Source organism: Mobula hypostoma, chromosome 24 (assembly GCF_963921235.1).
Source record: "Mobula hypostoma chromosome 24, sMobHyp1.1, whole genome shotgun sequence".
In the NCBI taxonomy this organism is placed as follows: domain Eukaryota; kingdom Metazoa; phylum Chordata; class Chondrichthyes; order Myliobatiformes; family Myliobatidae; genus Mobula; species Mobula hypostoma.
Window position 1 is genome coordinate 49769696 of NC_086120.1, and position 13199 is coordinate 49782894.

At 43.6% G+C, this 13199-nt stretch overlaps 1 long non-coding RNA gene across 1 annotated transcript in view; it reads right to left on the reverse strand.

The window, feature by feature from the left end:
- Positions 1-4463: 4463 nt before the first annotated feature.
- Positions 4464-13199, reverse strand: part of LOC134337151 (uncharacterized) — a 32348-nt gene continuing 23612 nt past the window's right edge. Inside the window, exons 2-4 of the long non-coding RNA XR_010015944.1 lie at positions 12374-12483; positions 11439-11594; positions 4464-4670 (exon numbers count right to left, since the gene is read on the reverse strand). This is a non-coding gene — a long non-coding RNA (uncharacterized LOC134337151). The remainder of the gene's footprint in view (positions 4671-11438; positions 11595-12373; positions 12484-13199) is intronic.

Below are 13199 nucleotides of genomic sequence, written 5' to 3' on the forward strand. Positions count from 1 at the left end.
AATGGAGACATGGCTGCAGGGGGATCAGACCTCGGAATTGAATGTACAAGGGTATACGTGTTATCGAAGGGACAGAAAGGTGGGCAGAGGGGGTGGGGTGGCCCTGTTGTTGAGGAATGAGATTCAGTCCCTTGCAAGGGGGGACATAGAATCAGGAGAAGTAGAGTCAGTGTGGATAGAACTGAGGAACAGTAAGGGCAAAAAGACCCTAATAGGTGTTATCTACAGGCCCCCAAACAGTAGCATGGATATTGGGTGCAAGTTGAATAGGGAGTTAACAATGGCATGTGGCAAAGGAAATGTCGCAGTGGTTATGGGGGATTTCAACATGCAGGTGAACTGGGAAAATCAGGTTGGTACTGGACCCCAGGATAGGGAGTTTGTAGAGTGCCTACGGGATGCATTTTTGGAACAGCTTGTACGAGAGCCAACCAGGGATAAGGCTATTCTGGATTTAGTGTTGTGCAATGAACAGGATTTGATAAGTGATCTTGAAGTAAAGGAGCTATTAGGAGGTAGTGACCATAATATGATAAGTTTTTATCTGCAAGTTGAGAGGGATAAAGGCAGATCAGAAGTGTCAGTATTGCTGTTGAACAAAGGAGACTATGGAGCCATGAGGGAGGAGCTGGCCAAAGTTGACTGGTCGGATATCCTAGCAGAAAAGAGTGGAACAGCAATGGCAGGTATTCTTGGGAATAATGCACAAGGTGCAAAATCAGTTCATCCCCCGGAGAAGGAAGGATTCAAAGGGGGAAAAGTGGCCACAGTGGTTGACCAAGGAAGTCAGAGGTAGCATAGCATTAAAAAAGAAGTATAACAGAGCTAAGGTGAGTGGGAAGACGGATGATTGGGAAATTTTTAAGGAGCAACAGAACTTAACTAAAAAGGCTATACAGGGAGAAAAAATTAGGTATGAACGCAAGCTAGCTAGGAATATAAAGGAGGATAGCAAAAGTTTTTTTAGGTATGTGAAGAGAAGGAAGATAGTTAAGAACAATGTTGGGCCCTTGAAGAATGAATTGGGAGAAATTGTTATGGGAAACAGAGAAATGGCAGACAAATTTAATAAGTACTTTGGATCTATCTTCACTAGGGAAGACACAAGCAATCTCCCAGATGTATGGATGGGCCAAGGACATAGGGTAACAGAGGAACTGAAACAGATTGACATTAGGAATGAAACGGTGATGAGTACACTGATGGGTCTGAAGGCTAACAAATCCCCAGGTCCAGATGGTCTGCATCCTAGGGTACTAAAGGAGGTGGCTCTGGAAATTGCAGATGCATTGGTGATCATTTTCCAATGTTCCTTAGATTCAGGATCAGTTCCTGAGGATTGGCGAATGGCTAATGTTATCCCACTTTTTAAGAAAGGAAGGAGGGAGAAAACAGAGAACTATCGCCCTGTTAGCCTAACATCAGTAGTGGGGAAGATGCTAGAGTCCATTATTAAAGATGAAATAGCGGCATATCTTGATAGCAGTGATAGGATTGGGCCAAGCCAGCATGGATTTACCAAGGGCAAATCATGCTTGACTAATCTATTGGAGTTTTTCGAGGATGTAACCAGGAAGATAGACGCGGGAGATCCAGTGGATGTGGTGTACCTTGACTTTCAGAAGGCATTCGATAAGGTACCACATAGGAGATTGGTGGGTAAAATCAGAGCTCATGGCATTGGGGAGAGGATATTGACATGGATAGAAAACTGGTTGGCAGATAGAAAGCAAAGGGTAGCAGTGAATGGGTGTTTCTCGGAATGGCAGGTGGTGACTAGTGGGGTGCCACAGGGCTTGGTATTGGGACCACAGCTGTTTACGATTTACGTCAATGATTTAGAGGAAGGCATTGTGAATAACATCAGCAAGTTTGCTGATGATACTAAGCTGGGTGGCAGTGTGACATGTGATGAGGATGTTAGGAGAATTCAAGGTGACTTGGATAGGCTGGGTGAGTGGGCAGAAACTTGGCAGATGGCGTTAATGTGAATAAGTGTGAGGTTATTCACTTTGGGAGCAAGAACAGGAAGGCAGATTATTATCTGAACGGTGTGGAGTTAGGTAAGGGAGAAATACAAAGAGATCTAGGAGTACTTGTTCATCAGTTTCTGAAGGTGAATGAGCAAGTGCAGCAGGAAGTGAAGAAGGCTAATGGAATGTTGGCCTTTATTACAAAGGGAATTGAGTACAAAAGCAAGGAAATACTTTTGCATTTGTACAGGGCCCTGGTGAGACCACACCTGGAGTATTGTGTGCAGTTTTGGTCTCCAGGGTTAAGGAAGGACATCCTGGCTGTGGAGGAGGTGCAGCGTAGGTTCACCAGGTTAATTCCTGGGATGTCCGGACTGTCTTACGCAGAGAGGTTAGAGAGACTGGGCTTGCACACGCTGGAATTAAGGAGATTGAGGGGGGATCTGATTGAGACATATAAGATTATTAAGGGATTGGACAAGATAGAGGCAGGAAATATTTTCCAGATGCTGGGAGAGTCCAGTACCAGAGGGCATGGTTTAAGAATAAGGGGTAGGTCATTTAGGACAGAGTTGAGGAGGAACTTCTTCTCCCAGAGAGTTGTGGAGGTGTGGAACGCACTGCCTCAGAAGGCAGTGGAGGCCAATTCTCTGGATGCTTTCAAGAAGAGCTAGATAGGGGTATCTTATGGATAGGGGAATCAAGGGTTATGGGGACAAGGCAGGAACCGGGGATTGATAGTAGATGATCAGCCACGATCTCAGAATGGTGGTGCAGGGTCAAAGGGCCGAATAGTCTACTTCTGCACCTATTGTCTATTGTCTAATGTCTCTCCTCACTCTCAGGCCCAGGTCTAGGCCTAGGCTCAACTCCAAGTCTGCTCCAGCGATGGTCAAATGGTGGTGCATTCCCTGCTCTTGCTCTGGGCCTTGCCACTTGGATTCGGGCTGTATATGCCACGCTGCAACTGTCCCGAATGTTTAAGGCAAAACTTCCAGGTCATACAAGTAGATCAAAAGCTCAGCTCCAAAAGGGAAGTTACAGGTTATTGATTCGAGTGATCATTTACCAGAAGAAGTGTGATTCACTCCCTTACATCTAAATGGGACATTGCACAGACAGATCAAGCAGCAATGAAACCCTCCCCCTCACTTACAGTAATACGAGCATAGACATTGGAGCAGAATTAGGCCATTCAGCCCATTGAGTCTGTTCCACATTCCATCATGGCTGATTTATTATCCCTCTCAACTCCATTTGCTTGCCTTCTCCCCATAACCTTTGATGCCCTTATTAATCAAGAGCCTATCAACCTTCACATTAAGTTTACCCAATCACTTAACATTCAAGGTTGCCTGTAGCAATGAATTCCACAGATTTACTGCTCTCTGCTGAAGAAATTCCTCCTCATCTCTGTTCTAAAGCAACATACTTTTATTCTGAGGCTATGCCCTCCGATCTTAGACACCCCAGCTACTGGAAACATTCTCCACATCCACTCTATCTAGATGTCTCAATGTGCAATAGTTTTCAATGAGATACCCTCCCATTCTTCTAAACTCCAGCGAGTACAGACATATAGCCATCAAATGTTTCTCATATCTTAACCCTTTCATTCCTGTGATCATTCTTATGAGCCTCTCCAATGCCAGGACATCTTTTTTAGATAAGGGGTCCAAAACTGCTCACAATATTCCAAGCAACACACATCAACGTTGCTGGTGAACGCAGCAGGCCAGGCAGCATCTCTAGGAAGAGGTACAGTCGATGTTTCAGGCCGAGACCCTTCGTCAGGACTAACTGAAGGAAGAGCTAATAAGAGATAATCTCTTAAAGCTCACACGCTTTAACAAATAATAACAGCAAATACAAGCTCTGTCCCAGAGAAGGAGCTTCTATTTTCTGAATATGTTGCACAAACACAGGTCAGCCCAAGTACTTTAGTCAATGAAGTCCCTCTGAAGTTCAGCTTTCACAGAACTCAGACGGCATGAACAGCTGTTTCATGTAAGGCTGGAGAAACTGATTATTTTTTAATGCAATCTCTGATGAACAACAAATGCTAACTCAGACACTGGAAATTTTATCTAACCATAACCATATATACTATTTGTGCTGTGTGCTGTTGGTAATATATTTTGCACCTTGGTCCAAAGGAACAATGTTTCATTTGGCTATGTTCATGGTTGAATGATAATTAAACTTGAACTTGGATTGGAACTTATTTTAAACTAGAGTAATTGCAAAGAACCTTCAAGCTTCAACATCATAGTAGAGCTAAATATGGGTTAAGCTAATGAAAGGCTCTATTAAACATTTCTATGAATGGCAATGCAAACCTTCTCTGTGATAGAAGCCAGATTATTGAACTAACGTAATGTCGTGTGTTAATCAACATTGGAATTGGTTTATTATTGTCACGTATACCAAAATACAGTGAAAAACATATCTTGGCCTACTGTTCATACAGATCAAATCATTACACAGTGCATTTAGGTAAAATAAGATAAAACAATAATAGATTGCAGAATAAAATGTCAAAAGTTCAAAGTAAATTTATTATCAAAGTAAATACTGTGTATGTCACCAATATACAACTCTAAGATTCATTTTTGTGGGGGCATACTCGATAAATCCATTGAATAATAACCATAACAGAATCAATGAAAGACCACCACACCAACTTGAGCAGTCAACCTGCATGGAAACAACAACAAACAGTTCAAATGCAAAAAGAAAGAAATAATAATAAAAAAAGCAATAAATATCGAGAACGTGAGATAATGAGTCCATAGGTAGTAGCCTAATCACGAACAAGAGAAAGTCTGCAGACGCTGGAAATCCAAGCAACACACACAAGATTCTGGAGAAACTCAGCAGGCCAGGCAGCATCCATAGTAAAGAGTAAAGTCAACACTTCAGGCCAAGACCCTTCATCAGGGTCCCCTCCCCCCACCGTCTTACTCTGACTCTCTCATCTTTTTTTCTCCAGACCTGAGGAAGGGTTTTGGCCTAAAACGTCAATTGCACTCTTTTCCATGGATACTGCCTGGCCTGGTCAGTTCCTCCAGCATTTGGTGGTAGGAACAGTTCAATGATGGATAACCAGAGTAATCCCCTCTGCTTCAAGGGCCCAATGGTTGAGGGGTAATAACTGTTCCTGAACCTGGTGATGTGAGTTCTGAGGCTCTTTAACTTTCTTCCTGATGGCAGCAGTGAGAAAAGGACATGGCCTGGGTGGCAAGGGTCCCTACTGATAGATGATGCTTTCCTGTGACAACACTCTATGTAGATGTGCTCAGTGGTGGGCAGAGCTTGGACCAGGACATATCCACTACTTTTTTTTAAACGCAAACAACAGGAATTCTGCAGATGCTGGAAATTCAAGCAACACACATCAAAGTTCCTGACGAAGGGTCTCGGCCTGAAACGTCGACTGCGCCTCTTCCTATAGATGCTGCCTGGCCTGCTGCGTTCACCAGCAACTTTGATGTGTGTTGCTCCACTACTTTTTGTAGGATTTTCCATTCAAGGGCATTAGTGTTTCCATACCAGGCTGTGGTGCAGCCAGTCAATATACTCTCCGTCACACACCCGTAGAAGTCTCAGAGAAAATGCAGTGCAGGTAGACAATAAGGTTTAAGATCATAATGAGATAGATTGTGATGTCAAGAGTCCAGCTTATAATTCTGGGACCATTTAATAGTCTCATAATAGCGGGGTAGAAACTGCCCTTAAGCCTTATCTACTGTATGACCTTTTAAGTTTTTATATGTACTAATCAATGGGAGAGGGGAGAAGAGAGAATGTCTGGAGAGGGTGGGGACTTTGATTATGCAGGCTACGCTACTGAAGCAGCAAGAAGTGTTGAGAGAATCTGTGGGGGGGGGGGCGGGAGACTGGCTTTTGTAATGAGCTGAGCACTGACCATAGTTCTGCAGTTTCTTGCAGTCACAGGCAGAGCAGTTGCCATACCAAGCTGTTATGCATCCAGATTGGATGATTTCTATGACGTATCAATAAATAGCGAGACATGCCAAATTTCTTTCACCTCCTCAGGAAGTAGAGGCATTGGTGAGCTTCCTTGGCTGTGATAGCAATGTGTTTGGACCAGGAGAGGACAATGTTCACTGCTAGGAACTTGAAGGTCTCAAATCAAATTTCTGTTTGAAGCCAAACAGACTGGCAGTTTGACTACTTTGAGATGTACTTTCAAGAACAATAACATGCAGAACTGGTCAGTTATATTTATACTACATAACAGCTAGACAATCAGCTAACAACCATTCCGTGACTTTCTGCAAGTTGGCGACATTTGAGATATTGACATGACTGGATGTGACATGTTATTGAAATATTGCATTTATCCTATTGCACTCTACTACAGAGATTATCTTGGTCCACCCCACCCTTCTCTGCACTTTAATACTTGCTTGTTTTCTCATGATAAAAGCTATTGACCTGAAGCATTATCTCATTTTTCATCTCCACTCTGACTGCTAAACACCTCATGCGCTTCCTGTTTTTCAATTTCTGACTTCCAGCTTCTGCTTTTTGTTTTTGATTTTCAACTATAGCTCTTTGCGCAGGTTAAAAATGTAATAATCAGCAAAGAATGGTTTACTAATTCTTTCTACTGTTTACAGAAACAAGATTGCAAGTGGCTCTTAAAATTTCTACCTCTTACACTTTTCTACCCTTGTGTCCCATATATATTAATGACTTGGATGAAGGAATTAAATGCAGCATCTCCAAGTTTGCGGATGACACGAAGCTGGATAGCAGTGTTAGCTGTGAGGAGGATGCTAAGAGGATGCAGGGTGACTTGGATAGGTTGGGTGAGTGGGCAAACTCATGGCAGATGCAATTTAATGTGGATAAATGTGAAGTTATCCACTTTGGTGGCAAAAATAGGAAAACAGATTATTATCTGAATGGTGGCCGATTAGGAAAAGGGGAGGTGCAATGAGACCTGGGTGTCATTATACACCAGTCATTGAAAGTGGGCATGCAGGTACAGCAGGCGGTGAAAAAGGCGAACGGTATGCTGGCATTTATAGCGAGAGGATTCGAGTACAGGAGCAGGGAGGTACTACTGCAGTTGTACAAGGCCTTGGTGAGACCACACCTGGAGTATTGTGTGCAGTTTTGGTCCCCTAATCTGAGGAAAGACATCTTTACCATAGAGGGAGTACAAAGAAGGTTCACCAGATTGATTCCTGGGATGGCAGGTCTTTCATATGAAGAAAGACTGGATGAACTGGGCTTGTACTCATTGGAATTTAGAAGATTGAGGGGGGATCTGATTGAAACGTATAAGATCCTAAAGGGATTGGACAGGCTAGATGCGGGAAGATTGTTCCCGATGTTGGGGAGGTCCAGAATGAGGGGTCACAGTTTGAGGATAGAGGGGAAGCCTTTTAGGACCGAGGTTAGGAAAAACTTCTTCACACAGAGTGGTGAATCTGTGGAATTCTCTGCCACAGCAAACTGTTGAGGCCAGTTCATTGGCTATGTTTAAGAGGGAGTTAGATATGGCCCTTGTGGCTACAGGGGTCAGGGGGTATGGAGGGAAGGCTGGGTTCTGAGTTGGATGATCAGCCATGATCATAATAAATGGCGGTGCAGGCTCGAAGGGCCGAATGGCCTACTCCTGCACCTATTTTCTATGTTTCTATGTTTCTATCCCCTGTTCAACAGCCAAGAATCACAAATCTTTCTCACCTGGCTCCTGCCTTAACCTTCCACCTCACCTCTTTAAATGGCTCTCTCCCTTCTATCCCCGCTGTCCTGATAGAACATCTCGACTGAAAGGTTGACCTTCCCTCTGCCTCTACAGAAGCTGCTCAGTCTGCTGAGTTCTTCCAGCAGGTTATTTTGTTTTGCTCCGAAGTTCAAAGTTCAAAGTAAATTTATTATCAAAGTATACATACAACCCTGACATTTATTTTCTTGTGAGCATACTCAATAACTCCATAGAACAATAACTGACAGAATCAGTGAGATTCTGCACCAATTTGGGTGTTCAATTAGTATGCAAAAGACAACAAACTGCAAATACTAAATAAATAAATAAATAAATAAATAGTAATAAATAACTATCAAGAACATGAGATGAAGACTCATTGAAGGTGAGCCCATAGGTTGTGGGAATATTTCAACGATGGAGCAAGTGAAATTAGTGAAATTAGTGAAGTTATCCCTTTTGGCTCAAGAGCTTGATGGTTGAGGGGTAATAACTGTCCCTGAACCTGGTGGTGTGAGTCCTGATGCTCCTGTATCTCCTTCCCGATGGCAGCAGCGAGAAGAGAGCATGATCTGGATGGTGGGGGACCCTGATGATGGATGCTTTCCCATGACAGCATTTTGTGTAGATGTGGGGAGGGTTTTCCCATGATGAACTAGGCGATATTCCCTACTTTTTGTAGGATTTTCAGTTCAATGGCATTGGTGTTTCCAGACCAGGTTTTGATTTAGCCAGTCAATATACTCTCCACTACACATAAAAGCTTGTCAAAATTGTAGATTCTAAAATATGCAGTATCATGTTCTCACTAAGAATGATCTTGTAGCCCAGCCCTGGTGTGAGGAGGGAAAGGACAAAGATACATCATTACTTGATTTGACCTCTCAGTTTAACCAGCTCAGAAATCAGCATACTGTTCATCTTTGAAACTAACTCAGGGACATAATCTTTATGAGCACGACTGACCTGCAGCTAATGCTAGAGCTAGATCACATGATTCTGTTTTAGAAACTTGGATGATGACTTCAGTGGGATAGTCCACAGGCGAGGAGGGACAGTTGGTGCATTCAGCGGGCTTGCTAGAAAACCTGCATCCAGACAGAAAACACAAGAGATTCTGCAATGCTGGAAATCCAGAGTAACACACACGTGGGCTTGACTCAATAGCTTAGCGGTTAGCATAACACTATTACAAATCAAAGTGGAGTTCGCAGTTCAATTCCAGCGTCCTCTGGAAAATAATCTCTGCATTCTTCTCGTGTGCACATGGGTTTCTTCCAGGTGTGCCAGTTTCCACCCACATTCCAAAGATATACTTGTTACCAAGTTAATTGGTCGTTGTAAATTGTCCTGTGATTAGGCTAGAGTTAAATCGGTGGGTTGTTGGGCAGCACAGCTCGCTGGGCTGGAAGGGTCTGTTCCATGCTGCATTTCTAAATAAATAACTAGGTAAATATCTTGTCTTTGAAATGAATAAATATCATTACTAAAGGAATTTAGCAGGTCAGGCAGCATCTATAGAAATGAATAAAGAGTTGACATTTCATGCCAGGACTGAAAGGTTGACATTTTATTCCTCTCCATAGATGCTGCCTGACCTGTTGAGATCCTCCAGCATTTTGATTGTGTGTACTCCTGTGAGAAAAAAATGGCAAATCCTGACACCTAACTTCCACAAGCCTCAAGGTATAGTTTTAGGGTAGCAGGAGTGGGCATCCCTATTAGTAGACTTGTAAATTTGACACTAATGCCCTTGCACCAGAACCCGTTGTCTTCAGAGTGGCAAAATCTCCTGAATCTATCTATAACTAAGCATATCATGCACCTGGACAGCACAGATCATTGAGTATCTAGAAAGGCTAATTTGCCTCAGGACAGCAAACACCTTCTCTGTAATCTGTATAGGGACCATAAAGTTGATGCTGCTTTGTCCCACATCTATAGACTCTGTATCTGTCTCCAGATACAAAAAACTTTATTTAAGACTTCCCCAATTTCTTTTGGCTCCACACATTCTGAGCTTCCTTGAAATCCTTTTGCTCTTAACAAATCTGTAGAATCCCTTAGGATTCTATGCTTTGTCTATTAGGGCAACTTCATGCCTTCTTTTAGCCTTGTGATGGAAGAACTCAGCAGACTGGGCAGCATCTATGGGAAAGAGCAAACAGTAGACATTTTGGGCTGAGACTCTTCATCAGGACTGGAAAGGGAAAGGAAAATTCAAAGTAAGAAGGTGGGAGGAGGGGAGGAAGAAGTACAAGGTGGCAGGTGAAACCAGGAGAGGAGGAAGGGTGAAGTAAAGAGCTGGGAAGTTGATTGCTGAAAGAGATAAAGGACTGGAGAAGGGGGTATCTGATGGGAGAGGACAGAAGACCATAGAAGAAAGGGAAGGGGGAGGAGCACCAGAGGGAGATGATGGGCAGGTGAGGAGATAAAGTGAGAGAGGGAAACAGGAATGCAGAATGGTGGAGAGGGGGCAATCAATAGGTTTGAGAAATCAGTATTCATGCCATCGAGTTTGAGGCTACCCAAACAGCATATAAGGTGTTGCTCCTCCAACTTGAGTACAGCTTCATCATGGCAGTAGGGGAGGCCGTGGACTGACATGTCAGAATGGGAAGTAGTATTGAAATGGGTGGCCTCCAGGAGTTCCTGTTTTTTGTGGTGCTCAGTGAATCAGTCTCCCAGTCCACATCGGGTCTCACTGATATAGAAGAAGCCACACTGGGAGCATTGGATACAGTTTCTGACCCCAATAGACTCACAGATGAAGTATCACCTCAGTTGGAAGGAATGTTTGAAGCCCTGAATGGTAGTGAGGGAGGGGGTGTAGCAGCAGGTGTGGAACTTGTTCCATTTGCAAGGATAAGTGCCGGGGGTGGGGGGAATGAATGGACAAGGGAGCCATGTAGCGAGTGATGATTGCGGAAAGCGGAAAGTACAGGAAAGGAATGTTGTGCTTGATGGTGGAACCCGTGGGAATTGGTGGAAGTTATAGAGGATTATGTAATGACGTGCTGGACACAGATGCTAGTGGGGAAGCAGGTGAGGACAAGAGAAACCCTATCGGTAATGTGAGGGCAGGAGGATGGGGTGAGGGCAGATGTGCAAGAAATGGAAGAGATGTGAGTGAGGCAGCATTAATGGTGGAGTAAGGGAAGCCCCTTTCTTTGAAGGAGGACATCTCAGTAGTTCTAGGATGAAAAGCCTCATCCTGAGAGCAGATGTGTCAGAGACGGAGGAGTTGAGCAATGGGAGTGCCATTTTTACAAGTAACAGGGTGGGAAGAGGTATAGTCCAGGTAGCTGTGAGAGTCAGTGGGTTTATAATAGACAGCAGTAGATAGGCTGTCTCCAAAGATAGAGAGAGTAATTTTGAGGAAGGGGGGTGGTAGTTTCATAAATTGACCAAGTAAATTTGAGGGCAGGGTGGAAGTTGGAGGCAAAGTTGATGAAATCACAGGAAGCAGCACCAAAGCAGTTGTCAATGTAGCATAGGAAAGTTGGGGGTCGATGCCAGTGTAGGCTTAGAATGTATTTCTGTTCCACATAGCCAATGAAAAGGCAGGCATAGCTGGGACATAGCTGTACTGAGTTCCTCCAGCAATTTTTGTGTGTTCCTTTGGATTTCCAGCTTCTGTAGATTTTCTGGTGTTTGTGGCTCTTTCTTAAGTGTTCTCTTGCATTTCTTATCCTCCATAGCACCTCATTTGTTCCTACCTGCTGTGCATCTCCTTTCTTCTCTCTGAACCAGGGCCTCAATTCCCTTTTATTCTGACAGGCACATAGAAGCTTTGTACTCTCAAAATTTCACTTTTGAAGGTCTTCTTGTCATAACAGGGCACTGAAGGCGGACCCAAATGCTTGGCACAGACACTGAAGTACAAGGAACAGGACTAGGTTAGTCAAGAAAGCAAGGGAAGTGGGGAACAAACGACGCTGGACTAGGAAAGCTGAACCAGGACAAAGAACTAGAAACTAGGAAACTGGACAAGGACTCCGAGCCAGAGACTGGACAGGGACCCGGAACCTGGGTCTTGACTCGGGCTCGGACTCTGGATCCAGGTGAGGACAAGACTTAGCTACAGGACTGGATGTGAGACTCCTGGACAGAACGAGGGAACCCCAGCACCGAGCTGGGTGAGGTACTCCTGGACAGGATGAGAACATGAAGCCTTGACTTGGTCGAGAGAGAATAGGGACGCAGAACCTTGGTCGAGGGAGAACAGGAACGTAGAGCCTTGGTTGAGGGAGAATAGGGATGCAGAGCCGTGGTCGAGGGAGAACAGGAACGTAGAGCCTTGGTTGAGGGAGAACAGGGACGTGGAGCCGTGGTCGAGGGAGAACAGGGACGCGGAGCCGTGGTCGAGGGAGAACAGGGACGCGGAGCCGTGGTCGGGGGAGAACAAGTGGGTTACCTGTTGTTGAGGGGGAGCAGTAGGAGGGATGAAGGGACAAGGGAATCACGTAGGGTGCGATGACTACAGAAAGTGGAAAGTGCAGGGAAAGGAATTCAAGAGGTTCACTACACCCTGAAAATGGAATTTTGATGGGCTTCCATTATTAATGACAAGCTACTAATCTTGTAACTATGTTCAAAGTTCAAACTAAATTTATTATCAAAGTACATATTATATATGTCACTATATACAAACCTGAGATTCATTTTCTTGTGGGCATACTCAATAAATCCAATAACCATAATAGAATCAATGATAGGCTGCATCAGCTGGGCGTAATGCCACTGTTCAAAAGACAACCAACTCTGCAAATATAAAAATAAATAAATAATGACAGGATAATAATTATGATAAATAAATAAGCAGCAAATATTGAGAACATGAGATGGAGTCCTTGAAAGTGAGTCTATTGGTTGTGGCAACATTTCAGTGACAGGACAAGTGAAGTTGAGTAAAGTTATTGCCTTTGTTCAAGAGCCCGATGGCTAAGGGTTTTGAGGTTGGTTGAACCTGAAGTTCAAAGTAAATTTATTATCAATATACATGTATGTTACTATATACAACCATAAGATTTATTTTCTTGCAGGCATTTACAGGAAAAGTAAAGGTATACAATAACGTTTATGAAAAATTGTACATAAATGTAAACTGTACATAAACAGGAGACAAACGGTGTAAATAAAAACATAAATAATAGTGTAAGATCCTTGAATTTGAGTCTGTAGGTTGCAGAATTAGTTCAGAGACTACAGCCAGTGCCTTTTTTCCAGGGCAATAATGACTAATATGAGAGGACATGGAAGAAAGTATAGGGGGATGTGAGAGGTAGCCAGAGTGGTGGGTGCTTGGAGCACTCTACCAGGGTGGTTACAGAGGCAGATACATTAGGGATATTTAACAGACTCTTAGATAGATACATGGCATAGAGAAATGGAGGGTTATATGGGAGGGAACGTTAGATTGATTCTGGAGTAGGTTAAAATCTCGACACAATATCATGAGCCGAAAATCCCATACTCTT